We start from the raw sequence: 17,902 nt of genomic DNA, 5'->3' as shown, positions 1-17,902 counted from the left end.
AGTAGCATAAAATAATAAATAAATAGGGCCAGCTGGTGGCAAGTGCAAGGTAAGTGCAGAACAAGTGCTGGGAAGGGGGGGCTGTAGGATACTGAGACAGTCCCCCAGTGCAGGGGTTGACAGGGAGGCAGTGCAGGTGGAGAGTGGAAGGGCCCAGGACCGAGGTCGCAGACAGTGGACCAGTTGTAGCAGGGGAGAGGGAGAGAGAAAGCAGAAGCAAAGAGGAAGGTTTTGAGGTGCTTCAGTAAAAGCAGATGTTTCTCCTCCAGATAGTGCGCGGTAGAAAACACTATGCCACATAGAACGAACAAGTACAACTGAACCCGTCTTAAAGCCACTGTATAGTAATGAAATTGCGGTATAAACTCATCAAAAGTTACTTACATTATATTTGCATTTTCCATTGTGTCTCTGTGTAGGGCAGACCCGAAACACCACTCCTTCTTTGCCGACGTTACTTCTTCTAATGAACGTGGCTCATCGTTTCGTTTCTGAAATTTTATTCATTATCTTTTCTTAGTCTTTCAGGATGGTCCCGGCCTGTCAAGGTCAAATCACAATAGAACCTTATATTGGGTCGTGGGCCGTTCCGCCACCCGAGCAAAACATCAAAGCAGCTGACCTTCACTTTGAGCGAGCACACATTTCTAGTTAGCTCCAGTTAGTGTAAGGGCATCTTGTCTGCGTGCCTTTTTTTTTATTGTCCCTATGGGTCGGCCATGTGTTTGTAATACGGAAACATTCTATAATTTTTGTAAAAATGATTTATATTACTGTTTGGTTTAATTGCAATGGGCCTGCAACATGAGGAGACTCGAGAGAACAGACAATCGAATTACAATCATTTAAACCGTGATGTGTATTTCTCAATGAGCTCTGCTTTAGGTGGACATGGAACAGAGGCAATGTTGGGTGGCAATGCAGTTGTCCCCTGCATAGGTTCGTTCACCACTCCATGTATGTGCCTATCGAGGACATCTACGATAAGTCTCTCAAACTCATATTGCATATCCTCAAACACTGGTTTGATCACCCATTGTTTACTTCTTTTAGTGAAGGCCTTATTGTAGCGAAGCGTCCCTAAAGTTCCGGTCGTCCTACTTTGTTGACGGCCAACATTATGGTTATGTGCCAAGACCGCTAGAAGAGTCCGATTTATCATGCCTTCCATGCCAAAATGCAATCTTTTGGGCCTGTACTTTAGGCACATATTGTGGAACACCTCCAAATCTCCTGTGTGGCAGAATTCCGTGAGTCCCCTCAAATCTCTTGTTATAGTTTTATCAAATACAATCTTTTCAATGGCCTTGTGAGTGGGTGATGAAGGAATCAACCACTTCTTCTTCCGTGCCTCCTCTGTGGACAAATGGCCATGTTCACATTTGTGGAAATGCTCATTTGTCGACCATCGATGTACGTTGCTACAGTGCAACATTACTGACCGCCATTTTTCCAGTAGAATTTCCAACGACCCTTCACATGTTTTTGAGCTCCACCAAAGATGGTTGCTGATTGACTTGGACCACTGTGAAATACCTTGCATATCTTTTTTTTTTCCTGCAGCCGACAATTTTTTATTGATTGATTTTGCAAGATGCCAAACGTCAAATTGGTGATTTATATTTTTGTACTGTTCTCTCATTGTCTTGGCAATTGAAACGTGTCTGTCCGTGGCTATCAGGTCGATCACCATTCCCCGCGATTGTAGTTCTTGCAATGATGCTACAAAGCCAACTTTCTCCATGGCCACTGAGGATGTACTTTGTGACACCTGCACGACCACCGAACTCACAATTTTCTTACTTTCCATGTCCTGAAAGTGGTAGGTGCAGTACTTGGCTGAAAATCCTGGACTGTCGCATTGTCCATCACCGGCTAGCCTGAAGCGTTTGCCCGCGAATGTACTTTCCATTGACATTTTTTCCATTCTCCAAGCTTCGCTGATGGCTGGAAATAGATAATCGGTTTGGTATTTGTAGAACTGACTTTTCGCAATGAAATGGATTCCCACAAACTGAAAGAAATACTGTAACTTTTTAAAACTTGAACCACTAAAAAGTGCGGCCGCTGCACAAAGTAGATTGCCTGCTGGCAGTTGCCCCAGCATGGGTTGTGCAGACCATGCGAACGGATGATATTGTGTACAGGTGGCATGTATTTTAAGGTTAGTGCCTCGAATTGCACGAGTCACATTAATCAATGGCTCCCCACATACTTCCCCACCAACCCAATGCCCACATTTCATCATCATAATAATATCGATCAAACAGCTATCGAATACAATGAATTTGGCCTCTTTCCTTATACTGTCACTCTGCATCCCAGCTGGTTCGGCCTGTAACGTTGAGGACATGTCACTCGCATGAAAGGTACAATCTCTGATATCGTCTTCCGCTATGCTGAGTGATATTGATGGTGTTTCATTGTCGTCCACTTCATTCTCTTCCATTGCAACATCTGTTCCTTGTCCGGAGATGGGAGAAAAAAACAATGTCTTCAACTTTTGCGTGCTCTTATTTTTTGCGGGTGTGGATTCTGTGAATTGATCTACGACTGCATCCAAACTACCAGGAGGACATTCACTATCAATGGCTGGTGGTGGTATAGCTCCGTTGTCAATCACTTCATATTCTTCCCATTGGCACGATGCATCTCCAGTCTCAAGTCCCTGCCAAAAGGTTTGACAAGCAACATCTCTCGTTCGCTTCACTGTCTGTGTAGATCTAGTTCTTACACCCACTCGCAACTAGAGGACAGATTAGAAAAGGGATGTTCAGTTTAAACACAACTTACAGTATTGAACTATTGACAGTGAAAGACAACATAATATAGTGAACAGGACACTAACCTTCTTTTGCTTTCTTTTCTTTGAAACTTTCTTTCCTCGAACTTCAACATCTGGACGCTGTTGCTCCGACTCGTGTGTGCATGTCTCCACTTCCTCTCGCGCTGCAACGACTATACTTTCATGATAAGCACATCCATCACTCACTGAGGCTCCATCGACTCGCTGAAACATAGAACTTTCATTAGTATGTATAATAATATTGAAAACACAAAATGTACTTGGGGACCAATACCCATACGTACATCTCAATAGCAAAACACGAATGAACGCATTGTGTAGAACATTCAAACGACAATAGTTCACGCATTGTTGATCTAGTTAGATTGAACTGTCAAGATCCATACCTCGGGCTCCGCATAGACTTCCATTGATGATATTATTGAAGATGAGGCTTCAGCAACTCCCTGAAACACAGTAATTGCATTAGTATGGTTTTGTATTTTGTTTAAAAGAACATAAACTTTCTGCAGGCGTCAACGGCTCATCTAAATAGACCTGCACAAATGATCAGTTGTCTAAAATAAATAATGGATATCTAAATATGATTCGATTTGCTCCATCGTTGGAAGTGTCACCACCCAGAGATCTGCATCAACTACTAGGGGTGATGTTCTTGTTGAAGAAGCTCCGTCAGCTCCCTGAAACATAGTACTTGCGTTAATAAAGAAGGAAGTATAGCGGATGTAATCACGTCATTTGATCTCTCATGATTGATCTGTCAGTATCCATACCTCGAAATGCATAAGAACATCAAGGGACGCTGTAACTGCGGTGCATACTTCTGCAAGCTGTTGCGCCGACCCGTAACTGCATGCTCCCCCTTCCTCTTGGACTAATGCTCCATCGACTCCCTGAAACATAGGACTTTCATTAGTAATGAACACAATATTGAAAAAAGAAGACACATAGGAGGGCGACGACAGAAGGACATACCAATGGCTAAAAACGAAAGAAACATTGTGTGTAACAATCACGCTACAAGAATGCAAGATCTGATGATCTCCATCGATGGAACTGTCCGGAAACGTACCTCGAGCATCTGAGTGACATCTACGGTTGTCGTCAATGCGTTGGACTCCTCAGCATCTCCCTGAAAGACAGTACTTGCATTATTTTGGATAACAATAATTATAACTGAAAACAAAGACTAGAGGACGAGTACTGTGGTGTACCATTAGGTAAAATAATTACACGATCAATTAAAACTATTGATTTACATGCCTAAAACAAGTCAGTGTCAGAATAGCTAAGTAAGATTACCCGATAGGCGCTTGAAGTGGCTGATGACTGCAATAACGACACGGATGGAGAATCTTCAGCCTTCATATTGAGTGGATACATAAATGGGGAAATTATTGTTAGCTAATGCTACACACTACCGCAATGCCGAGAGATAAATACGTAAACTTGACTCACCAGTGGAGGGATGTGGACGAATAGAGTGGGAATAGCGGTTGAGAGCAATTTTCGCCTCGCTCGCGGTGTTTTCGTCCTTATTAGCAATGATGTGGAGTACATGTCTGGGCTAAAGTGCCTGCTGCAGATGCGGTATCGATCACCCCTCTTGTCCGCAAAGACTTCTAGGACTCTACTTTCTATCTCAGAGGCTGGATATCCGCAATATCGGACCCATTCTCTTATCTGATCTATTGTCTTAGGGAAAACATGCATTATAGTACCTTCAGATTTGTTATGGGTCTTCGAAGGGCAACCGCCAATGGAACAGGCAGGCATTATGGAAAGTTCTGAAAAGTAAAGATCAACAATTCTCTATGAATACCAATGTGTTAAAACATTAAATGACACATAAAAGGTTCAATGCAAGGTCCGTTTTGGTTCTTGGAACTATACACGTTATTCACATGCGGATAAGTATTTCAATAACTTTCAAAAAATAGAAAAAGTAATTTGACTAAACTCAGAACATGTGACTAGTTCCTTGCATGTACTGTCGTGAACGAAAAGAAAACATGGATGCAATTTGATGACTACTAGCAAATAGATATAAATTAAAAAATTGGACGCAAAATGATTATGGTACATGGACTTACCTTGACGAACAAACAGTTAGATGCAGGGATCAGAGTAGTTTCTTGTCGTAGAACAGGGAGCAGTTCACAGGTTGCAAACTGACGAGTTTGCTCAAAGTGGTCACGGAAGTTCACAGAGACGAAGAGCAGATAACCAGCACCTTCACGGGTTGACTAGCAAAGCGCAAAGAAGTTCTCATTAGAAATATGAAGTGGGTTATAAAGAATTCGAAACAGGGGTGTGTTTGTGAATGAATGACGTGTATATGTCGTGGCATTATGCGGTCTGCAGGGGGCCGTCCAGCGTGAGGGGGGATGCTTGGCAGGAGACACGGGGTCTGTAGGTAGACATGGGAACAACAACCCATGCTCTATAGACCACTTTGAAGTGTACATGGTCTTTGGCACCTCTTGGCCTTTATCGCTCCCTGACAGCTCCACTTGCCAGCACAAGTACCCCGGTGCGAACTGCCTTTGATAGGGCGGGGGGTGGATCGGGGCGGTGGTCGTGCAGACAAGACACAGGAAGACTCGTGAATGGAGACACACTTATGTGGATTGCAGGGGGCCGTCCAGCGTGAGGGGGGATGCTTGGCAGGAGACACGGGGTCTGTAGGTAGACATGGGAACAACAACCCATGCTCTATAGACCACTTTGAAGTGTACATGGTCTTTGGCACCTCTTGGCCTTTATCGCTCCCTGACAGCTCCACTTGCCAGCACAAGTACCCCGGTGCGAACTGCCTTTGATAGGGCGGGGGGTGGATCGGGGCGGTGGTCGTGCAGACAAGACCAGTTTGCCGCAGGGCCTCACCAAGGAGAGGCCATCTAACTGAATGTAAGAGGATGGCTGCAGGATCTACTACATGGAATGCAGGGGGGTGAGTTTATAAATACCTCACCCTCCCAGGAGAATATACACTAGATTCATTTAAAAAATCAAAACAACCATTGTTAAAATATATGTTGGGCTTTATTTTAGATTTTAATTAAACATAAATAATAAACATTACACATTGTAAAGTTGAGGTTGCAGCACATCGAGGGAAAATCCGCGGTATTGTCCACTGTCACTGGGGAAATGTTGTCTAATGGCAAGTACCGCACAGGCAGGTATTACTCTCCGAACGCGGTGTCCGAGGCTCCCGTGAAGCCACCAAGTGAAGCAACGATAGGCCACCAGCCTGTACCACCTGTGAAAAAAAAAGATGCAAACTGTATTAAACTGACCAAACTTTCTTATCAATGTCGATTCAGGTAACACATGTCATTTTTCTTAGAAAAAAATTATATCTAGAAAATGCACTATATGGAACAAATTTACATGCGTTCGAATGATATGTAAATGTAATTTTATATGTGGGAGACGACCATGAAATAGTGGTGGCATCACTGACATCACAAACAGAGTATACTTACTCGTTACTCGGATTACGCGGACGAACAGTGCCGCGAAGTTCGTGCATAAGCACCATCATCATCCTCAACACGGTCCGTGAGAGGCAGGCTTCCCTGAACTCTGGCAGCTCGGTGATGCATTGCGGACTTTGCTCGCCTTCCTGCAGACTTTGCTCGCTTTCCGAAATGTAGGCCAAGCACCCGGAATTTTCACGGCAGCAGCAGTTCTCCTCCTCAGTTGGCATTAGCTCGCACCGATTGCACGTGCACCAGGTGGAGACGCCGTCCATGCGACATGGTCCAGGCTCTTCATCCGTTGACTGGTCCTCCCAACTGCCGTCCGAATCCCCATCGTTTTCGCGTGCTTGACTTTCCAGTAGTTCTTCCTCGGTGTACTCGGGCTCGTACATATACGGCATTATTGTGGCCATTGTGCGGTAAAGATAGTAAAATAATTTACAGAGATGGTACAGGTGTTCACACGGGCTACAAGCGGCGAAGGTAGCTGACCAGAGCACTGAAACGAGTCACAGAATACTCAAAGTAACACAGAGAGAGGAATGGAATCGAAAATCTGCTGCTGTGTGTTGTGAAACGGTCTGTTTATACTTATTGGGGAAAGAGGCGTCCTGCCATTTCCATGGCAACACGTCAATAGCTGAGGCGCAGCGATTGTTGACACGAGACGTGCTTGAAATGGGCAGTACGCGTCTGCTGATGTCAGGCTCAGGGGCGGGGGATTTGATTTAGTGCCGCAAAGGCAGGTGAGCCAGGTCGATGCGGCGGAATGATAGGATTATCACAAAATGGAGGCTGATTTCGAGTGCGATAATGGGCGAAAAGTCGGGTAAGGTCCATAGGAAAGTTTCCTACGATCTACCGATTTATGCTTACAAACACATGGCCGACCCGTAGGGACAATAAAAAAAAAGTCCCGGAACTATCCTTTAAATTCACATAGGTGTAATTTAGCGTCGGTTGGACTGGGGAGCCAAAAGTAGCTCCTGGAAACTTCCTGTGAAGCTAACCAGGCACTTCTAGGCTACAACCAGGTGCTTAATAGCTTTTAGCTCCCCTCAATTATGAACCCAGAACCCATTTCATCCCATATGTGCGTTTCATTAAGTATGTTACCTGCAAAGTGGCATTCTTTGTTGCTATCACTTCGAACAGTGAGTGTGTTGCTCTCTGTGCAGGAGCCTTAATTTGCATCCAGAAGGACCGAGTCCTCCTTTGAACTAATGCCAAAGCTCCAATCATTCTACTTGAATTAACTGCTGGTACTTTAAGCCTTCTTTAATAGTCATTTGCATTGGCAGGCGTTGTCCCTAAATACTTGGACTGTTGGAGGTGTACTGGACCAAGTCTTTCCGCCAATTCAACCAATTGTTTATTGCCTTTTGACCTAATGGTAAAGTGGTCTCTAGTGCAGTTGCAAGATGACAGTGAACCTTCAATGATTTTTGCCACACAACAGCTGGAACCTACGTTCTGGAAATCAAAAAGGGGCTCTCATCCATGATGGGCTTGGCCTAGGAGCCAGTCATGGCCTTTGCAAGACTGCTACATGGAGACCGCACACATCTATTACTGTTTGCACTCTATTCAACAGCATGTGAATCTATGAACGATTCAATGCTAGAGAAGGAAAAACGTACTTTTCGGGAGCTATGGTTCTCCAACATTGGTATGGTTCATAGATTCAGCTCCCTAGCCCTGCATGAGGTGGTTCCATGTTGTACCCTGGAAGAATCTGTGAAATGGTCAGGAGCTAAAGCAGAGTGCCCACCGACTAACAGGAAAATTACCAAAGTGAGCCTGATGGAACACTAGAGTGAGGGCAGTTTATTGTTATTTAATATGGGAACTCCTTTATTATGTACCTAGTATTCCCAGCCTGACAACAGAATAGTTGACAGTAATTGCATCTGTGATAGATACCAATGCTGGAGGACTGTAGTTAAGGGCAAGTTACTTTGTGCTTGGTATTTAATAATGGTAAGCTTAAGTACGTATGTAACTCTACCAGCAACAAAGCCTTTGCCATTGAATGCCTTACAAATTGGCCCTAATTCAAATATTTCTTTAACAGAGCGTGCTCAATTGAACAATGCTCCTACAGCCTCGATAACAGTAACACAAACCAACTGGAGCCAATTGACATGGCAGTGATTAATCTAGAATTAAATGGCTCATGCTTCTCTGCGCATGATTCTTCTCATAACCTTTCCAGATCTTTTCCCTGATTTCAGTCATCCAAATTCTGCCATAGTGGCCTCTTATTCAGCACCCACCCCTCACAAACCACGTGAATCATCACTGAGTTTTAGACCACCCCAGTCAATTGGAATCCTCTACTAAATTACTTGAAATCAGTCTTAATGCCACTACCTTGCCATACACTTGATGACTAGACTCTTGATACCAAACTCACTCCTCAGGCTGCACAAACGGATAGAAAACTAATTTGGCAAAACAACACACGCAATTCTCAAAGTCTTGAGGCACGAGTTCGATGTATTCCCTCGATCAAATGCTCCTATGACTTCTGTATCTTGCCAAACTAACATTTGTATGCATGATCTAGATACTCTTGTTCCAACTACAGGGTTTCAAGTTCCCGGAATCATGACAACTATGCTACCACACTTTGCTAGTATTGTTCAGGATGGGACTGTAACAATACAAATGTCGGGGTAGCAAAAGTACACACTAAAAATGAGGATTCCTTTCCTCTTTCCAGTAGTAAACGTGCATACCCGATTTTTCATGCGAATAAACCTCTTTATGAAATATTCAAGCCTCTCATTTCACAAACTAAAAAATTTAAAATCTGTCAAAACACTCACGACAAAGACTAAGCAATTTATCAAATCAATCCAAAAGAGCTTTGTCCACAGCTTTCAGGGCAGTGACAAAGAAATATGCTCAACAAGCACTTAACAGGAAAATGCAATCTATTCCTAATATCAATCTGGGCATTCCTTCATATACTCCACTTGATCAACTGGTCGCTGCAGTGACAGCCGTCATCACTGACTAGCAGATTTGTCCATCTTCTCAAGTTGCTTGTGTTCCAATCAAGGCTGCACCATCTAATCAAGCCCTTCCACAATGTTCCAATGATTTCTATCGTCAGGAAATTTGGAAAGCGGTTGATGTTTACATGGCTGCTCAACTGTCACAAAAATACCTTACTCTGCTTTTGGATAATCAATTGGTCCATAAATCAAAATATAGAGGCACTTGGGGGCCCTCCCTCCCAACATGCCTGTGTCTCAGGTGAGATCTGACCACACTACTGTAAAGAAAGGTGAGAATGTTCAATGTTTAGATCTAAATTCACCAACAGATCGTACACAGAAAGTAATAACAGTCCCTGACATGGTTCACAATATATCTGAAGGGACCCTTACTCTAGCCTGTTTTGCCCCTAAGATATGTCTGATTGTTCGTTAAAGCAGTATCAAAGAGGCAACAAATCCTCCAATGGAAAAATCAGGTAGAAATCATCCTATATTGGCTCACTCAAAACATCAAGCCACATTCTAGCTACAAAATGCCCAGTCCTTTCTCTGCTGCTATCCTGCAGACGGTTGCCTTTCACCCAATATGACCTAAATCGACAATCCATCATGGAAATATTTCTGATGTCCCAGCATTAGAGGATATTGCCTCAGATATTGAATTGGTTGAATTCACTCAGGCAAGGAAGTTGAGTACCGTCGAGATATGGATGAAATCTCGACTGGTTCAAAATACTATTACTTGCCAAAGCACAACTTTATACCATGGGTTTCATTTTATTGGCTGGCTTGTTCCCTACCATAAATTTGAACCTAGGACCGAATGTCCTCTTGTCACAATCCATCTTGAACTCTGTTTAAAAGCAACGCCAAGAGACATCAGATCAGGTAGTATCACAATGTATCTAAATACAATGGAAATCAACAATAACTAGATCAAGCTTCATCATCTAGATTAGTTTCCCTACGTAGCTGGAACACCAGGGGGTTCAAACATCTATTAAATAATCGCCTTCTTAAGATAAAAAAAACATGATGTGATCTTTTTACAGGAGACATGGCTCCACCTCCATCCCCACTTGGGATAAACATGATGTGCATATGACCTTAGCCACGCGTGGCCGTCCCACTTCAGGATTGCTAATTGCTATCAAACAGAGCCCAAACATTACTTCAGAGCCATGGGCTTCACCTTATACGTTTATGCAGATGGTACAACTCCACCATTATGGCATGGTGTATGCCTTAGTGAATGTTTACTGGAACCCAATGGGGATCTCTGATGAATGATTCCTTCAAGATCTTAATGACTTGATGAATCTCATATTGTTGGACCCCAATGCCTTGAAAATCATAATAGCGGGGGACCTGAATCTTCATTGCTCGCGAACAAATCCCTCCCAGTCCGTTGGGAGATTGGCAAATTTGAATCATTTTGTCAAAACTCGAAATCTCCAAATGCTAAACGGAACAAAGCTGACATCCCACCAAAACCAATGTGGCATACAGAAAATAGCTCTGCGGTCATTGACTATGTCTACGTTGATTCTGTTCTTATAACCCAAGTCAAACTTTCAGGTTCTGTCAACAGACTTGAGTGACCATAACATAAAAACTCATGTGCCTCTACCATCCAAATTTTGACCAAGGGTCAACTAACAATTAACTCTAGTTGTAATAGGCTACGCTGGTCAGAGCATTCTTTGAAACTATTCAGTAACCACTTAGCTTCAGAAATACACAAAAACAACACTGGTACATCAGATCAAGAAATTATATACTATGACCTAATGCAACTTTTTCAACCCCTCCTCGTCAACAAATCAAAACTGCCCCAAAATTACATGTTTTCAATCAAGATATAAGAACACGGAAAACATTGTATCGACTACACAAACAAGCCTCCAAATTGACTGATGGCTCTCGAGTCCCAGTTTTAATTCAACTAAAAACTCAATATAAAAACTGGCTTCGCAGTTGCAAATCTCTCATGTATCAACTTGATGGAGCCATGATGCTGAGTGTATTGCAAACTAAAAATACAGCTGAAATATGGTCAGCCATTAACCAAGTATCTACAGGGCATCCGGTAGCCTTACAATCCCAAGGGGTCACAGAATGTGACTGGATCACCTATCATTCACAATTATATGCTGACCCGGACAAAGTAACGTATATCAATTCTGCATCAGAAATAACAAAATTCCATCTTGACTTCGGTAAAGAAGACATTTTATTTTAATGCAACTTTTTCAACCCCTCCTCGTCAACAAATCAAAACTGCCCCAAAATGACATGTATTTAATCAAGATGTGGAATCATTTTGCCTTCGACATGCACATGAGAACCCTTCCAATAAGGGTTTGTAGCTGGTTTAGATACCTTGCTTAACATCAGTGAAATACATATGATTAAATCACATTACGCCACCTGGAAACAACCGCTATATCTAGCATTTGTAGATTTCCGGGTGGCATTCGACTCTGACCGTCATTTATTGTACAAAAAGCTAATCCGCTACAAATGCCCTAGTTCACTCCTCACCTTAATTAAACTTTTGAATACAGGAACAACTATGCAGGTGAGACTAACACTAGAAGGATCACTGTCCACATGTTTCTCGACAGAGCAGGGCTTGAAACAGGGATGTATTTTGGCTTCCATTTTGTTTAATCTATTTATTTTAGACATCGGCGAAAAATATCAGATGTTCCAAAACTGGGCCTAGAAGTTGTATGGCTCCTTTACGCGGACAATCTTGTCCTCGTATCTCAGACCCCCAAAGGGCTACAAAACCTGCATGATGGGTCAAAGATGTATGCCTATGACAACAATTTGTCAATAAATATCGACAAAACACAAGTAGTTGTGTGCAACAGTGGTACTACAAGTACAACCACCTTAAAATTCAAGTGGACAATACGCAACTCCGAACTAACGGTAGTAATGCAATATAAATATCTAGGAGTGCCATTTAACAATTCAATGTCAGATGTTTTTTTTTTAGCAAAGTTTAGATCTAAAGCTAACAACATTGATCTCACAGGCGAAAAATCCTGTTTAAATATGGCAAATTCTCCTGTGCACATGTAATGAAGTTTTTCCAACAAAAAGTTGCTCCAATTTTCTTGTACGGGATTGAAACAAGATTTCCCAGAGCTCAAAAAAACCTGGGATCTTTTGAAGGCGCGATTTTGGAGACAAGTATTAAAACTCCCAAGATGCGCACCCCTACCAATCATATGATTTGAATTGGGCGTTCTTTTACTATATGCACATGCATTATGGAAAATGTCCAACCTACTTAACAAATGTTTGCTAGGTCTCAGAACAAACAACATTCTGAGTGTAGTTGCATATTTTCTTCTGAAGTCTGACCATTGTTTTCCTTGTAAATGGCAGACTTGTCTTAGACGCACTATCCGATGCTTCTATAATATTGGACCGCCTACTGGAGAATCCCACTCGAGCAAAGATCAAATTATTCAAATTTGATTGTACAAGTAATTGCTCTAAATGGGACCCTTATAAAGATTTTAATGGGGCCTTATTTGGACACAAGAAATTTCGTAAAATGGCAGATTATTTAGTAAATTGTCCAGCGCCATATCTTCGAAACCAATATCTACGCTTCAGATTAACCCTATGGCCTACTAATGATGTTTTGGCTAGTAGGGGTCAGATTCCAAAAGACCAGAATTTCTGCCGGTTTTGTTTACATACCTTGCTACATGAAACATTACAGCATCTTATTGTAGATTGCCCTGCTCTAGCAACTAAACGTAAACTACACTTCAAAAATGTTATTTGCATTTATCGCCCTTTAGACTCTGATAGTATACGGCAACTTATTTTTCCAATTCTAGGCTTGCAGTCAAAATACCTGTAGTTAATTTTCTACAATCAATTTTTCCTACCTCAGCTGTTTTGTAAGGTATTACAGGACTTTGCAGCCTTCCTTAAACCAATACCTTTAGTTTAAAAATGTTTTTATTTGTATGGGCCTGCTTCTGGCACACTACAAACCAGTAATACATTTATTATGTTGCTTCAAATGACGCACATTTTTGGATTGTAAAGTGTATAGTGACCTAAATTGTATTATCTATATCTGTTGCATTTCTTTTTTTTTACATTTTATATTTACCACCTGTGTTAATCATACAAAGGAATTGTATTGAATTGGCAATTATTTATTGCTTGTATCTGGATAATCAGAATAATGTTAATATGTAATAATTCGTTGATTTGAAAGGTTGATGTTATCGGCTAACCAAATGAATAAAAAATAAAAAAATACATTTTTGTGACTCAAATGTAATTTGGTCTGGTTTAAGGTCCAATAAATTGATGTGCACTAAATTCATAATTTAAGACCTACTTATGAACAAAGAAACTTGGAGAAAAGATGATAAAGATCACTTCGCAAACTACATGTTGCTCTTTGGAGGCAAAAGAGCCTCTGGGTACATGTGGGTTCTGAACAGAAAACTGATTTCGCCAGGGCCATGCAGGCTTTTCATGGATATTCTTGACAAGGGCCCCCCCTTAAAGACCCTGTTCTCACATTCCACACTGCTCTGAAGAGCAGAGTCCTGGCAAGTTGAGAAAGTCGTGATCCTGCAGTTAATAAGGATTTCACCAGGAAATGCAGATCTTAAAGTGTAGTCCTGAATTGCTTATCAAGAATCCATCTCCAGAGAGTTTTGCGGTGCAGGCTGCCATTTCATCAAGGGCAGGCAGTCTCCTATCCTACAATTTCCACTGATTGGGACGATGGAAGGTTTTATTTTGTCAGCCAGAACTATGGCCTTGAAATCAATCGATGTCATGTGTATATTGGCCAAATTTACATTCACGTTGTGGGAGGTGGTGGCTATGGCTGCTGAACACATCCTGGATGGCGAATAAAGGGGTGGATTTTTGAATATTGTAAAAGATGGCAAGAACAATGTGCTTGTCACTGCAGTCCGGATTGGACTTGGCTGTCCGTGTTAGCCAAGCAATGGCAGCCAGTATTGTTTCGCAGATATTTGCCTGTTTGTTTAAATCTGGCTTTTAACCAGATGTCCAAGCATGACTTCTGAAGGTGCCTTTCGACAGCTACCATTTGTTTGTCTCCAAGGCAGAAGAAAGCTTGGAAAAGCTTCAGGCCTTGAAAGCAGCAGGGGGAATCGCTTGGCGCAGCAATTCAACAGCCGCAACAGCTTCGCACAGCTTCTTGGCGCCAGTTCTTTGGCTGTCTTTCATCAGTTGGAAGTACAAGGGGTCCGAACACACAAAGGGCCCAGAGTAGATTTCCTTGTGGTGGATCAGGACAAGGTGGTAAGTCCACCCATGCAGCTACAGCTGACTTGCCATTAGAAGCTGCCACTGCTACACCAAAACCATTCAGACCTTGGTCCACAGGACCGTGGTGGGGGCAGTCTGACTCGGCATCTTGAAGAATTGTAGAGCATTACCTCCGATGCCTGGCTCCTGCAGACTATAGCCCAAGGTCACTGCCTCCCATTCTTGAAAAGGCCTCCCTATTGTCCACCAGGTACTGACTGTATCTCTCCAGCCTTGAAATAGCTCCAATGGCTCCCGGTGGCTGCAAGGATCAAGTGCAAGACCCTCTGCATTGCCCACAAGGCTTTCTGGGGGCAGGGCCTGCACTACATCCAACGCTCTCTTTCAAAATACCTTCCTTCTTGAGACCTTTGCTCAGCTAACTCCCAACTCTTGTAGGGAAGAGAGTTGGGTTGATCTCTCTCCTGTGCAGGTGCCTCCCTCTGGAATGGTCTCCTGCCCCTCTCAAATTTGAGCCCAGCCACCTGAAGTTCTGGAAGCAGCTCAACACTTTACTCTTCTCTCTCACCCTCCCCTGCTGGCCTAACGGTCTGCTGTACCGTCTGGTTGCTTGGCTACCCTCAGTTTCTCACTGGGTTCCAGGCTCTGCCTTGATCAGTCAACCTTGCACTACCTCCGGGACTACCACACACTTGGAGGGGGGGGGGCTGTAACTTTAACTTTTACAGTCCTTTGGTCTCCTTGCACTACCCAGAGTCGCTGCACTTACTTAAAGCATTGCTACCCTGTTTTCCCCTCCACTCTCCCTTGCATCCCCCCTTTCCCTTTGCACTTCTCCTATTTGGACGATCTGAATGGTACAAGGCCTAGTAAGATTGTTTGTCTTGTCGAGCCTAGAAACACTTGTGTAGAGGCGCGTTATAAATGACATATTGTATCTTATCATGGCTTTCAGTCCAGTCCACAAGAGTGGTAAGTGAGGGAGCAGCAGGCAAGGAAATGCCAAAAAGACCAATGCAGTTTTTCCTCCCATCATCGTTCACTGCCGGCACTAAACCGAAGGCCTGACCGATAAATGGGTCAGACAAACAGTCCAATGAGAGGGAGAATTTTGATGTTAGTCTCCGCTTGGAAGAAAATCTCCCAAGATTCTCTCATAACATTAGTGGTTTGTCATTGCTACTGCCCTTTCTTCATGGGAGTGGGACTTTTTTTTAATCTGCTTTCTAAGATCTCAGTGAAGCTTTAGTGGGCCTCTGGGCTTCTGCATGATGTGCCACAGGTATCCGAGGGCCCCTGGCACACACTGCTTGCAATCCAGTGTTTCGAGAGAGTGACATTCTCACTGGAAGACTCCTCTTGGTCTGTAGCTTTCTAGACTCGTCATTGCCCAGTTGCTTCTTCCCCACTTAAGTTAGTAATTTACTCTGCCCAGGCCCATTTTGCCATCTCTCATCACACCCAGCTCCTTTCTGTTTTTATTTTTCTCTTAATGTGCCCCATTTCTTCTTTCTCTGACATCTGCTTTCTCTGACCTCATATTTTTCTCACTGGAGAAAACAACTGGAGGACTCCTTCCATCGTGACACGCCGTTCGAATCTAAGGAAGGGCTGTAGAGGAGGGTCATCCTACTCAAGTGTCCCACTGGATGGGGCCTATAGCACCCATAAAGAGGGTGATGATGGCATGCAAAATAGACCAACATTTTTCGTTCAAAAAGTAAATCAAGACACCAGGGAATATTCACATCAAGGGAATATGGAAGATACCAGTGTTGGAGACCAGGAGTTGCAGGTAAGCAACGTACTACTTCTCCGACATCAGCTGCCAGCCAACCTCTTCCCTTCTCTCTTTGCCTCTAGCTGTTGTGCTCCATTTGCCCTCTTCTTTCTCCTTCCTGGTGCTACTTTTCCTTTGCCTTGCTCTAATTTCCCTTCTTCATTCTCAGCCACCTCTTCAGGCATTCTTGTCCTTCCCAGCTCCTTGCTTCACTTCAAAACCTTCTCCCCAACCTCATGCATGGCTAGATGCATTAACTCCTATACATGTGTCTCCTTCCAGGACTTTCCACTCTCCCCTTTCTAATGGATAGTGTCCTCCTACGGATTCCTCATCTTTGTTATATCTGATATCCTGCTTGCAGCTTTGGAAACTTTTTGACAGCCGATGGCGCTGTGCAACCTTGACTCGTGGTCTTTCTCCGGCTTCCATCCCAATCTTGGCCATGAAGCTGGCATAAGTAGCATGCACTGCACCTGTTGCCTCAGATCAGTTTTTCCACATGCACTGCACGCTTAGAAACTGTTGATTCTCCTCAGTGTTTACTCAAAATCTTTGAGATGACTACTCAGAAGACCGGATTTGAGGGGTTCGGACTGTCGGTCAAAGATGTCCATCACGGATCCACACTGAAATATGCCTCTTGTCTTGAGGTGGGCCATAAGGTCGATGACTAGCTCATGCTAGTATGACCATTAGGGATGTCATCAGCAAGGAGGCTACTTGGGCCACTCCGGTCTTCTTTTAGCCCTATTCGCTGGACGCAGCTCCAGGCGCGATGCAGAGTTTGGTCAGGTGGTTCTGAAGAACAGTTTTGCTTTGTCCTAGACATGAGGCAGCTCCAACCTATGTTCTTGTTTGGTAGAATCACCCACAAGGATGGAGGAAAGGGGATGGGACGTATGAATAATTAGTTATATTCACTGCAGTAACTAGAGTACCCATGGTCCCCTTTCCTCCATACGTCCCACCCAAATTCCCCTGCTAGTATGCAAAGGGCTAATATGTACAAAGAGTAGCAAGGTATCCAAGCTTCTGATGTGTTCAAAGGGGACTGAGGTGTCGGAGGGTGGGGCCTTGGAGGGGCGGTCCCACCCCCAAGGATGCACATGCATGTGCCATACTATATTTTAGTGGGAGTGTGGGGGGGGTGGGGTAGGATCCTGCCAGTGTCGTTACACGCCCCATAACATGGGAATTTGTCACACCAATTTTCTGGGTAGACTAAGCCCCTTCCTAGGATGCCATCTTCAGATTTCGGACCATCTTTTCTAATTTCTGTTTGGAGTTAAAAATTATGGTTTTAAACTTTTTCCTTCAACTGGTGAAGACTTTGTTGCTCTTAGTTTAAGGAAAATACTGGTGTGTTTTTTTCTGTTCGTATCTGCTGGTTTATGACAGTAAACATCAACTTTCCATTAGTCACACCTCCAATTATGTTGGACTTGGAGAAAAACTTTAAAGGCTAGCCTTTTAAAACTGTACCAGATGTCTGAGGACACATGTTTACTGCATCCATTTGGATAAT

The sequence above is a fragment of the Ambystoma mexicanum genome, chromosome 9, assembly GCF_040938575.1.
Source record: "Ambystoma mexicanum isolate Mex_15411 chromosome 9, UKY_AmexF1_1, whole genome shotgun sequence".
NCBI lineage: Eukaryota > Metazoa > Chordata > Amphibia > Caudata > Ambystomatidae > Ambystoma > Ambystoma mexicanum.
Note: the sequence above shows the minus strand (reverse complement) of the source record.